The 13,911-nt window shown below is 37.6% G+C and overlaps 2 long non-coding RNA genes across 2 annotated transcripts in view; one reads left to right on the top strand and one right to left on the bottom strand.

The window, feature by feature from the left end:
* Positions 1-13,911, bottom strand: part of LOC146435472 (uncharacterized) — a 355,682-nt gene that overhangs the window by 181,724 nt on the left and 160,047 nt on the right. The window lies entirely within an intron of this gene.
* On the top strand, positions 3,942-5,439 carry LOC146435473 (uncharacterized). Its single transcript, XR_014853080.1, has 3 exons — positions 3,942-3,990; positions 4,071-4,193; positions 4,685-5,439. It is a non-coding gene; the product is annotated as an uncharacterized LOC146435473 (long non-coding RNA).

The raw sequence follows: 13,911 nt of genomic DNA, 5'->3' as shown, positions 1-13,911 counted from the left end.
AGAGAGTACACAGAGTACTGGAGTGACATGTGGTACACTGACCAGCTCTACCTTTTGTTTCTTCAGGATATTTTTCCAATTCCTTTTGTGGGCCAGATGAACAGCACACTGGTGCCAAAGTTAGAGAAAAAGTCTCTCAGGAGCATAGTATCATTTCTTCAATTCTACCTGCTCTGATGCACATGAAATTCCCTAGTGAATTTATATAACACATTAATCCAGCAATTAACTAACCCATGGCCAAAAAAGCAAGTACTACAGGCAATGGAGGAGAGTGGCCAGAAGCAGACATATGTAGTCAGAAACTCTCATAAGCAGTCATTCATTTCTTACAGCCTGCTGTCCATAATCCTGTCTTATCACACTTCCTAAGGTAAATCTGGAAAAAGAGGGTATCTGGATGATACTATTCTAGTCTTCTGGTTATCAGAATAGGATTCCTTTTAGTACTGTTATTTGACCCAAATGCAAATGATGGGCATGGTCCAAAATGAGTGATTTTTCTCTATCCCACACAGGAATAAAGAGCCCTGAAAAAAAAACTTGTGGGAAGAAGAAGGGGCAAAATAAAGAAGTCTCTACCTAAACAAATCCAAGGACTGACCAATCTGATGCCAGATATCCAGGAACTGGATACATATTGAATTGCCTACACTCAACAAGGAGAAGTTCATGCTGTAAGAGATACTCAACTGACAGCATCTGTAGGTGTTACTATAGGATTTTCCTGTGAGGAGCATGGCTCATCAAGGTTCAGTGTAGGGTTGTTTTGAGGGTTTTTTTACCTTCTGCATTACATCAGGTGTTAACTTGCAGGCTATTACAGAAAAGCAACTTCTAAATTTGTTGCCACTAAACAGAAATCAAACTTGGAGCAGAGGTGGTCCAATGACTTATGACAATGAAGGTCCAACCCTTATTAGTAAAAGATAGGGAAGCAAATTATCGGGTGTTAAGGCAAAACTGAGGACCATAATAGTACAACATAACCCATTAATTGTCCAAAGTGCTTCCATTAGCTACTCTAAATGGCTGATTTTAGCCTATTGTTACAGAGAGCTATAATATCATTAAAAATGCATAATCTCAGTCAAACATGTACAGAGAGTCACATTAGTTTTTATGGATGTGTTGAGTACCTGACATGGCTTGACAATGAACTAGAAATTAAAAAAAAAAACATTCTGGTGTCAACAAACTCCTGGAAGATTTGTACTTTTTGTATCAAGACATCATTTTTTCCAGTGCAGACAGCAATCAACTTGACATAAAATCTAAAAAAAGCAGCAGCAATAAACGTATGGTGTGAAGTAAAAATCACCTGTGTTTCACACCTACCGAAAAGAAGAACCTTATATGCTTCACCAGGATGCTTTGATCAGAAAGAAGGCTATTTCAGCACTGACCTGCTCAACACTCTTGGAACAAGTAGCTCACCTATCTGTATTCTCCTAATTACATTTTAACCACGCAAAAAGCTTTCACTTTACATTTTTTTAAACTAGCACAGATTTTTTCAGATTCAATTGGAGTAGATCGAGAGCTTAAATGTATCAGAAAATTTAGATTCTACATGCTGAAGAATATGCCAAAATAACACAGTATGTTATGAACAAAACAGTATTTCTAAATACGAAATCATAACCCTAAGTAAAAGGTAGGTTTTGCTCTATTCTGTCGTACACTGAAATCAACAGCAGTTTTAACATTCTTGAATTTTGCTGGTATTACCAAAGCCAATAGTATTTTATAAAAATAGTATGTTTTTTAATGCCTTCTTATATCCAAATAAAGCACACAATATCTTCCCTTTGGGAAACCAGCAAAGGAGCCCTTGAATACAAAAACACTTCCTGTACTTCAGTTAGGGACACCTCAGCAACAAAGTGGATACAGATTTTCCTAGGAGATATCTGAACAGTGTGGAGAGAATAGTTCATACTTATGGTATTTCAAAGCAGCAAAGCAAGAAGCATGAGCCACAGAAGGACAACTAAATGAGGAGGTAGCTAACATACATTTTTGGGTGAGCCACAAAGAAAAAAAGTTTAGGTCAGACAAACTGTATAAAGGTGGTAACAAGGAACTGTTTAGAAGTTACCTGAGGAAGTGAATAAAGTATGGATTTCAACTTGAAGGGTTTATCTTCAAACAGAACTTTAGGGTATGTGCAATAAACATGAGGTTCTAATGTTGAAATCCATTTGAAAACATCTGATGTTCATAATTCAGTTTTCAGCAAGGTTCCAAAGCTTTGATCTTGCACTTTTATCTTGACCTGTTCTTCACCGAGTTTGTAAGAGCATTCATTTTTCTAGTGATCAGTTCTCTGCCTTGTTTCCTTCACTGAGTAGCTGACTCCTGCACTTGGATTGAACCATTTCTTATTGTTTGCCTTAACAGGGTTTGAGGTTTGTTCTGGTCTGGCACAGGGCAGTGGCCCTTTTGCATGTTCATTGGTATGCAGGCTACCCAAGCCTCATCTGTCCACCACCCTGCTTTTTTATCTCCATTTTGGATTGTTCAGTTAACACAGCTCAGTTCACACAGCTCAGTTCACACAGGTACTGCAAATTTGTTTCAGAATCATTAAAAATTCACCTAGCCAAATTACCCCCAATATATAACCACTGAAACCAATGTACAAATAATTGAAATTGTATATAACTAGTCCTGAATTCCCAGTGCTCTTAAGTACCTGAGATATGGTTTATCCCTTTCGTGATCTACATGTCTATTTAGATTCTCTAGTCCTATACCCGCAGCTTGTTGGGGAACTGCTGGTTGTGTAGGCAAACACAAAAATCTGCCATCATTTCCATTATGTCTAGAATACTACATTCCATGATTTACTATGAATGATGCCTCAAAACTAAAACCTGCCTCATGAATTTTCATTTCAGCACATTTCTCTTTTCACCTCTTCCCTTTCCTTAATTACAGCTAAGGAAGCACATAATTTTTTTTTTGTTTCAATAGAACAATTGTAAAATTAGTCAACTGAATACTTCAGATACTAGGGGTAAGAACTTATAATTATTTTGGGTTCTTTGTTCATTTTTTACATGTGGGTTTTTTTCCTGTTTGCATTTAATCTGGAATACTTTGTTGCGAAATCAAACATATTTCTAGTATTGCATCACATCAAGATTTTTTTTTTACATGTAGAACAGAAGTTTGTTTCATGTTTGAACTATTTTCTAGAAGGCATTTGTTATAATTTGCTCACCCCAATCAGCAACATAAATACCACAATCTTATAATACTATAAACCAGTAATTAGTAGTTTCCAAATATTAAAGTTCCTTTACTAATTTTTCAAACAACTAGATTTCACAGAATACACCTTGTTTGTTTAAGTCCAGAAACTGCAGCTACCACCTTTGTAAGAACACAGTCCTGGACCAACTCTAGGGATCTTGCAACAGACTTGATGCTAAAAAACTTCTGGATTGTTTTGATACAGGAAAGAAAATGAGGCATTCCATCCCTGTGAGAACTACGGACATATTAACCAACAGCTGTGGCACCATGAACATCAGCTTCAGAATGAGAAAACCTGGGTGCTGTGAACATTACAGCCCCTGTACTGATATGCAGGGAAGTCGAAAATGAAGGGAATGCAATGGATTTCACAGTTTTGTAGTCTCAAACACACTAATACTTTCAGCTTCAGTAAATGCAAACTTGCTGCCTATACCCACCAAGGTATTGTGGTTTGGTTTGATTTGCAAATAACTCCCCTATTTCACAGGATACCATGAAAGAACAAAGAGTCATCACGTCTCCTAATGACAGGACAGAAACCTCCTTAAAACCTAAAAATTTCCCTCTCTTGATAAATGAGATCTTTGGATAGCAGTCTACAGTTAATATTGTCAACAGTCTACTTCTACATTTTTCAAGTGTCCTTTTTCATATGACAGAAAATCACAGGAAGAAAAAGGTCCTAAAAAGAGATGCAGGAGATACTATGAAAATCTCTGGCAGGTAAGTCTGATGTCCAATGGAAAAAGAAATGCAAAAAAATTTTTGAAAGATATGTAAACTAATCATTTTTGTCACTACAGCAAAAGTAGAGAGTCTTCACCAGCAACAGAAATGACTACCCCAGTCACCAGAGGAGAAAGCACACAAGGGTTTAATGGTATCAAGTAGCTATGGAGCCTGTCACACAAGAAACTGATCCGAAAGTAAATGATAGACATTTGATTTAACTACTCCATCTACTGGCAAGTAATTATGGCTAGTGTGTAGAGATATAGGAGTTGCTTATATAAAGCTTTGTCTACATAAGAGACCCAAAGAGGTATTTTTCTCTTCTTTGAAGAAGTAGCAAATGAGTTATCAGTGTAATACCTTTCCAGTTTCCATATATTGGGGTTTATATTAACACCATGTCCCACATGGCACAGTTCCAAGCTGAGTTTTACTTGAAGGGTGTGAAGATTTCTTTTTTCTTCAGTATAGCTCATAAACACATGAGATTTATATGAGCTGTATCATGATATACTTAACTTTTATTTGTAGTCCATCCAGTTGATTCTTACTTTGATTGCCTGGGAACACATTAAATCTTATGGCAGATTACACAAAGCTCCACCTAAACACTCTTCATCACAGCCAGGGTGTTAAGCCACAGTGACTTCGCAAAGTACAGATTTTCATTTCTTTTCTCTTACAGGCTGTATAGAGTAGCAGAGGTATGCAGGGATATGTATCAAAGACCAGAGATCTGCAAGACACAATCTGAACACAGGAACCAGAAATATGACTGCCTGTCCTTCCTTCAAAAACAGTCTTCTAATACTTCATCTTCTGCAAGATGTGACATCATCTCTGAAACCTCATCTTTCCTACCCTGAACATCAGGGCATTCATAATTTTACATGTGTTATATTTTAACATAATTACTATTATATACTGCCAATAAGTCTACAATGTCACGTGCAGTTAGTAAAAATAAGTTATTTAGTCTTCTCTGATTTTACTTTCCAAGAGTCCTTCATGTTCCTAATTTTTAAGTTTTCTAACATGAATTCAACCCAACAAAACAGGCAATTTCCTTCACCCCCATGAAGGAACAAAATTTGTGAACCAGACCAAACCCTCTTTTCCTCTTGTTAGTCTCTCAGGAAAACATTGCCTGGGTACAGAGACCACAAATATACTGTGATATTCCTCTCAAAAGGTCCAGAAAAGGTTTGCCAGAGCTAGGGGAGCAGGTTTTGGGAGGAGAGTGGAGGTGGCAAATGAAGCACTCAATAGGTCATTGGCTGTGAAGTTAAAACCAACAGCCCACCCCACAATAACTGCTGGAAATGCAAAACAGCAGTAATACTGCAATTCTACCTCTGCTGGGAGGTTTCAGCCTTTGCAGAAGCACAGCAATCAAGTACAAACAAGAATAGTAGAATTAGCCCTTATCTCTGTCATCTCTGGAGACACTTCTGCAAGTCCTTGAGCTGCAGCTTAGAGAACAGAACTGGACCTTATAAACATAAAATATGATTCTATATCCACATACCACCATCTGCACCCTTTGTTATAGATTTGGTCCAGGAAATTAAAGTTTCTATTGACAACAATTCAAATTTTCGTCTTATTTACTGTCCAACAATTTTTTCCTAATGTTATTTTACTATGGATAAATATGTCCTTGACAAGACAATTGCAATTTGGAACCTAATCACTGTTACCTCCAAGGGGAAAAAGGTGATAGGTTAAGACCATGAAACACTAACTCAGTTATGCATTTGACAGCCATGCTCAACAAAAATGAAAAATATTGGTATAATAAGATTCAAATAGTACTAAGGGCAGGAACTGCAGTCTGATTCCCAAAATCCTTCCAACTTAAGCAAATCTGATGGCTTTTATAAGCACTATTGGACAAAGAATAACAATGATCAATCCATATACTTCAGATAGCTTTGTGAATTATTGTTTCATCGGGATTTATAAGTTTGCAGTTTAACACCTTCTGTTTGATGATTCTGGGTCTGATCTGTGTGCCACATCTCCAGTTTTACTTTACACCTATCAGGGTCAAAAGAAACTCTGGCATATGTTCAGTAGCAATAGTAATTACTGGGCTGTTTTGCATAATGAAAGGTTTCACAAAATAAATCGCGATTTTTTTCAGAAAAAAGTGTTTGGTTTTTTAGAAAAGTCAAAAAAGTTCTTGCAAACTTGGCTGGATGTTGCCACAGGGGGGAAAAAGGTGTAAACTTAAACAACAAACACACTTCCCTTTTCCACAGCTTTGAGGTACAAACAGGGAAGGTGGTGAAGCTCTCTTCTCCTCCTCCCAGTGTACACAGCAGGGAGCTGTATGGTTACGTGGAAGCTTCAGCCTTGCTCCTGGTCTCTGCTTAGAGCATTACACTCATGTGCCAAGTTCAGCATTTAAACAACACACTGGTTTGTTCCTTTAGCAAAAGCTGTACAACAGGATAAGAAAAAAGTGTGTTGATTTTCAGTGAAGATTTAAATAGCAGCATATGTTTTCAATGTTTACCCTTTTGGGGAAAATTTTCACACTGGAATATTGGCAGCTCAGACTCTGACCTCAGGAGCATCTCTCATGGTTTCAGAAGGGATCTCTGAACTTTTTGTGTTCAAACAACTAAGACAGAAATCTGATCCAGGTTTCAGGTGTTTCTCACATCTGAATGACTGAAAGCCTGTTCCACTGAAATCAACAGCAATTGTTTTAACAGGGATGGGACAGGGGTTTGGCTGAATTTCACTAAGTTGTTCCTACCATCTGGTGGCTCAATGGTTATAAACATTAACTTCAAAAAGAGTACATTCAGATCCTCTAAGTTTAGTACAAAGGAGAAAGACACCAAAGTGGCTTCGGTATCTTAAAAAAAAATCACCTGTCCTTCTCATACAAGTGTACATTATGGACAACCTTTTCCTCTAACTTTTGCAAAAAGCTAAACAACTACATGCTTAATCGCTCTGGTAATACACCAGATTTTAAGTGAAATTACAAAAACTGCTTGACCAAAGCATTAGCACTGTTAATTCAATCAGATGAGAGTTCATGGATCTGCATTTTTTCCTAAATATATTCAGGCAAAACCTCTAAGCAACCTGAAGCTGGACTCAAACATGGATTCATTTGAATTGGAGTACGCACACAGTCTGGACTGTTTTCCCTGTAAGGTGCCAGAGGATGTCCCTGATCTCTGAGTGTGAACACCATCAATTCCTTGTGCACTCTCCCTTGGAGATTTCAGGCTGATTCTCTGTTGAGATGCAACAATTTTTCAGTAGTCTTCCTGTGGTGGTCTCTGAAAAGAATACTATTTAAAATTACATCATTTTACCTCACCAAATGCCTCCAGGTGGTGGAAGCAATTGTCAACAAATACCATTGTTAATTAATCGATAGAGGTTTGAAGAAGAGGACAAGGGTCTTGTTGAGATTCATATCAGATACAGGAGTACATCTCCTCTTCAACCTTTATTTGTTTTGTCAATATATATGTGTCTAAAATGTGCAAGTGTATAGCTTCCAGCTAGGGAACAAAACTGTATAGCATAATATATCAACACAGCACCTTTAGGAATTTTGAAAATTTTATCAGAAAATCCTTACAGATTCCTGATAATCCCCTGCACGTGTGCATTATCTATTTCAAATTAGTCTGTTGAACAGCACAGAGAACTTCAGCTCCAAAAAAGGAGCTTTATTGAAGGCAAGAGCAACAGTTAAAGCCAAACGGCCATCCACACTGCACCTAATTATATAATGAATTACTCAACTATTAACACGCAACTGTTGGCTGTTAACCTAACCATATTGCAAGAAAATTATCATATATGGAAGAAATTAACCTTCTTAAATCACTCCAGTGAATAGTGGAGGAGTTGTACTGCCTCCTTACTCTTTTGCCATAGCAGAGTTGCAGCAACACTATATCCTTTGTAATTTTGGTAAACATGCCTTTGGGTCAGGCCCCTGTTCCTACCTGTGTTGGTCTAAATGTGGCCAATGCAGAAACAAAGACTGCAATAAGAAGGAAAACTTTTTGTGTATTCATAGACCACTAACTACAATTACATCATTAATTATGCATCCTGTTACTAACAGACAATTTAATTTTGAAAAGCATATTTAAGAAAAGGTGTTTACCCCTATTTTATTGCCATACATACAGTAAAAGAAATGCAAGAGATATACCTAAATTTGGTACACATTTATCTGGCTATTACTTGCACATTCAGAAGCAGACAACCCTTTGACATTGCAATTTCATTGAGAGTTAAGACAAAAAAATTGAATTTTAAAGGAAATAAAATTATTTCACAGTGAAGAACATGCTCAATATCTCAGATATGTTTGACACCTTATTTTTCTGACCTTTTTTGCAAGAGCTTAGGCATACATAGAACACTACAGTAGGTGCTATGAATTTCAGCTAGTTCAAAACTACTTTTGGAGGCCAGAAAGAGCTGTTTCAATTAGCTATTCTGCTCTCTCACATCACACAAGATATAGCTTTCAACCAGTAGTTTCTCTATCAAGATCAAACTTAAAATTTAACAGTATTTATTTCACAAAGACAGTCAAGCTTTAAAGAATTCAGTATCACATGGTAAAGGGAAAAAAAACCAAAACCACAACCAGAGGCACAAAATCAAAGGAGAGCTATTACAGACCTCAGAACATGCAGTTCATTCCAGTACCCCCAAGGCAGCATTTACTTTACCTGAGCAGCTTAGGGCTAATGCTTATCTAGTTGGTTCTTCAACTCCCTGTAGGATGTTACTTCCCCAGTCTCCACTCCTTAGTTTAGGAGACACATTGATAGGTTCTGAACAAAAACCTGAACATGACCTATATCAATGGCATCAAACAGAAATTCTTTTGGTGTGGATTTAAAAAGAACATGTCCTTAACTTAAAATGTTAAGGGATTTGGATCTAAGTCTTTTGGTTTTAATTATTCAGACATCCTTAAAATATTTAAATTGATGACATTTCTTATGAAAGACTGAAGGTAGACTGGACAGAATGGTGTAATTTTTTCCCCTCATTTTCCACAAGACTCTGGTAAGTTATTTATTGTTGCAACTTGAAAGTAACTACCATTTAAAAATTAGAATGTGTCTGGACAAACAGTTCTGGATTTCTCATTAAGCAGTTCAAAGCCATCAGGATGTGAAATATCATCATTCCACACCGAATTCCTGAAATAATTCTATGATACTGGAAACATACTTAACCATAAAAACCTATTTCCAAACCAAGTTGTCATCTTATATAGTGAATTATTGAAATTTGTTTTGATATGCTTCATGGTATTTTGCACGTATATTAGTCACAGACAGTAGGCAACATTTGGTGGAGGAAAAGCCACGGCAGAGTTCAAAAGGCCTTGTGCCACTGTTGGCCCATGGAAGGATCTCAAATATGCCTCATTACCATACCTCATTTCCCCACTGGCGATAGTAATGCTCCATAAAGCAGAGCTTCCCAAGCAGAGAGGAAAAGAAAAAACAGCAGCTGCTTTACCTTAAATATGGAAATTTTTCTTCCTGCCACTCAAGGAAACTCCTAATACACCTCCCCTGTTTCCCAGATAAAGGCTTTATCTATGAGTTGCATCACTCAAACACTGAGATTTGTCTTTTTTTTTTTTCTTCAGAGCAGCCCCAGACAAGCAGGAACATTACAACTTTCAAAGGGAATGTTTGTATTTTAAGCTCAGCTATATGCTACAATCTTTTTAGGTCAGGTCACTTCGAACAGGGAGTGCGTATGGAAGGAGGAACAACAAACATTTTTTAACTGTCAGTTGGAACTGAAAGAAACAGCATGAAAAGAGGCAGCTTAGCTATTGGTTTTGAAGCGATGGCATTTGTCTGTGAGTGCATAGCCTACGAAAGGCGACAGGTTCTAAAATAATGGTACTGTAGCAGGCACTGAAATGTAAAACATATGTCACATTTTTCCCTGCTTGCAGAGAGTTTTAAAATATTTATAAAGCTGCACCTTTCCCTGAAAGCTTTCCGCAGCCTTCCTGGGTTCACGGGTAGGTGAATCATCTCCCTGGAACTGCAAAGCTTATGCAGATTTGTTCCTCTGCATAAAAAGAACGGAACACATTTTAGGGTGCAAAGGCAAGGCTAAGCAGCACCCCTCAAACAGCTATTTCATCAATATGCATTGATCCTGATCGTATGCTTGCTTCCTTGACAGGATTTTTTTGTTGTAAACTACTGTTTGATTCACAACACAAGCTGAGGCACTAATATTATTTCCTCATGTGAGAACTCCACAAATTTGTCAGGAAAGTGAAATCTAGGGCTTTAAATTAGATAAAAAGGAACACAGAGGATTTTCGTGTGTCTGTGCATCCACAGGCAAGAACAAAAAGGTAGGTGATATGCTTTGTTTCTTCTTTAATGTTGTGAAGTGTGCATTTGATTAGCACTGGAGAGGAAATTATTTTTTAAGAGTAAAACTAAAAGGGACATAATCTACTTTTTCATCTAAGGAATTAGAGGGTCTTAAGAACCATCTGCTCACAAGAGATTTGAACTGTGGACAAACACATCTCTCTAACCCCAAGCTGCAAAAAACTAAAGTTGGCCTCTATTCACCCAGGATGTAGAAAGGTCCAGATTTCCAAATTAAAAATCTTTTTAGCAGCTGACCTAACTATTTCAGTACCCAAAAAAACAGGGAATCAGTGAGACAGAGGTGGGTAGGATGTATGTGAGAATTTCAGAGTGAAATGAAAAAGTTCCTTTTGAATCAAAACTAAGCACACCCAGTCAAACACATACATCCTGCTAAAAACCTGTCTGCAATCAACATACTGGGGACACAAGAAGTCAAACTTTTGGGAAAAACAAATGGTTGAAGGCATGCTCTAGCCCCTCTCATTTGCACAGTGATTTGGAGGACATAGAGATCTCACTAAGAATAAAGCACAAAACAGTATTTCTGTGATTTCTTGTTCTGCTTCGGCATCTCTTACTAGCAAGGGCATTAACAAAAACTGTTAGTTTCTTCAGAGCAGCACCAAAGCACCTCTAGATGTTACTGCATTTAGTGAGACCTGCGGTACTAGAAGTGTGATCAGACTTATGTCTGAGACAAAATTCACAATTAATTTAAAAGAAATTGTAGCTTATATCACAGCTCATTTTATACAGTTTTGCAGCTCTCTAGATGGCACAGTACCTCCCTGACAGGCCAGAGAATGCAGCTGAAGTAGAGCTTTGTGCTACCACAGTAGACCGGGATGTCACCCATTCTCCCAAACTGAGGTGCTACCACTTCAGTTCCCAGCCAGCCTCAGCAGTTTCCCTCTCACTTCCTTCCTGCCTGCAATCAGAGGAAGAAATAGTATTTCCATGCTCTGAGACACCAAATAAACAGTCTAAATAAGAATAAGAGAATGAAACTAAAGTGTGGCCCAGCATCTGGAACTGGGAATATTTTACTAAGAGGAAAAAGCTCTAGGAAACTCTGGGTAAAGATTGGTTTGGACTATATACATTAGATTCAGAGATAAATGACCAGTATTAACACAGATATTAGAAATACAATGTATGTTCCTTCTGAAAGCCACTGGAATGGGGTCCTGAGCAATTCCTCTTTAATTCTGTGTTGCAACTACTGCCAAGGGGGTACACTCCTCACGTTCCATGAGCAAAGTTAGGATTACATACATGTAAGGAAAATTGCATACAAAATGCAATCATTTCCAAAATAAAATGAACAGCAAGAAAGTAAATTATGAATTGAGTTTCTTGGTGGAGGCTTCTATGTATGATGAACAAGAAAAAATTTAGTTACTCCCTTGGTAGAGCAAATCATGAGCACCAGGCTACTTATTAGGTCCAGTTTTGTTCCTCACACATGTGCAGGTGTTAGCCTGTAAAACAGGGTAATGGCTTCCTCTTAAAATGTTCTTCATTTGACAAAGGAAAAAGAACAGCATCATTGCTATGCTCCCCCACACAAGAGGAAATGGGCAGAGCAGGAAGCTGCACAGATTTAAAAAACACTTCAAGCTTATTCACCACATGAGCATAATTCAGGACTGTTCTAATCTGTGAGTTTCTAGTGCACACAAATTTGAGGCCATCAGCTGAAATTTCAACATTACATATACTTCTGTGCAAAATTCTGACTGTTAAGATTGCTACGGAAACTTGAGCATCAAGGATATGTGAAAACACCTGACAGGCATTTAAACATGTAAAAATATTCACTGAATTTTCTTCATCTGCTCATATCTTACTTCTGCCTAAATTCTACCAGACTGGAAATTAGAAAACGGATTCCAGTAATATTCATATATCATACTGAGTCCAATATTAGGCCTCTTCACTATTTCCAGAAAAAAAAAAAAATCCTGATAAAAATTCCAATCTTTAAATCAGAAAACATTTTGATGCACCACTTTTTTTTGGGCCCCATCAGTAGCAAAGTTACTGAAATATCACCAGAAAAGCATATTCAAAGAAGAGCTGAGACACATTAAGTAAAGTATTTATGACAATCAATATTCCAAATTATTCTTAGCCCAGTGCAACTCACTTAAGTTTGTATTAAACTTAGCCAAGCATCTAAAATGTTATGCATCAGAACCCAGACCATGGAAATCTGCTCTTATGTGATGCTAATCATAATTTGAGAGCAATGGACACTCCATACTCAGACACAGGCTATTAGCAGCCTCTAGTTTTCTAATTAAAAAAAACCAATCAAAAAAACCCAAACCAAAACACAAAAACAACAAAAAAAAAGAAAAAAAAAACCCCTCCCCCAAAAAAAGAAAAAAAACCCAACACTTTTCTCTGTTTTTTCATACCAATATGTTCCCCACATTTTTAAGTTCTTCACACAGCACTTGTATGAGCACCCACTTCCTTTTTTTAAATTATACTTTGCTTCATCTGAAAATCAAGTACCTGAAGATCTTTTTAAGTATCTGGTTCTGTAATAACGTTTACTAAACCATTTCCTCCTCTCCACAGTGAATTACTTCTGGTGCATGGTAGCAATTTGGACAGCAGGCTATGCAGACGAATTTTTGAAGATAATTAGCTGAGAGGATATTCAGCAGAAGTGGGTCATACTGTATTTATTCACAGATGGTTCAATAGAATGGATTTCAGCACATCCACTTCTCTAAATGCGTTACATTTTGAAAGAAGAAAGAAATAAATAATTTTTAGGGTTTAGGAAATGCTAAAGAATATAACCTTTTAGTGTAGATAGATGATAGGAAGACAAAGGATTTGACATGTGCAGTGAATACTCTGCATTGTGAATTAGCAGACATAGAAAGTCACTTTGAGAAGGAAGTCACTCACCAAGCAAGAAACAGAGCAATCGCTGCACATAGACTGTGCTGTCTTAGCACTGTCAGTGAAGTATGACCAAAACTGTCATTTATCTATACACACATGCTGTAGCTACAAACACTGCTGACTGATTTGGTAGCACCATGTTTAGGCAGCACACTCATGGGGCACAGGCTGCACTGTGGCTGGAAAGGAAGCTGGTGCTCCCAGTGGCATTTCCTACTGCAGCAGGACTGCATCACCAACCAACCCCCATTTATAGTCCAACAAAGAGTCACTACAGATTCACTATCAAGTCAAAGGCAGAGCTCTTCATTTTCTTAGGATAGCTCCACATGTGGATAAAACATGCCACAGAGCCCAGTGGCAAACAGCACAAAGATACCAGGAGTGCAGATACAAATAACTGAGCTACTAAATCCCTCAGGAGTCATTGCCAGTCTTTAAAACTACCAGTGGAAATTCAAGAGCTTCGCAACACTTTGGAGGCCAGTCTCATTAGTAACTTGTTATGTTTCTTCACAAATGTGATCATATCAGTGGCTTTAAAACATGGAGAAATCTTTCT

The sequence above is a fragment of the Lichenostomus cassidix genome, chromosome 6 (assembly GCF_008360975.1).
Source record: "Lichenostomus cassidix isolate B80296 chromosome 6, HeHo_3.0, whole genome shotgun sequence".
Taxonomy (NCBI): domain Eukaryota; kingdom Metazoa; phylum Chordata; class Aves; order Passeriformes; family Meliphagidae; genus Lichenostomus; species Lichenostomus cassidix.
This window is presented reverse-complemented; position numbering and strand designations above follow the sequence as displayed.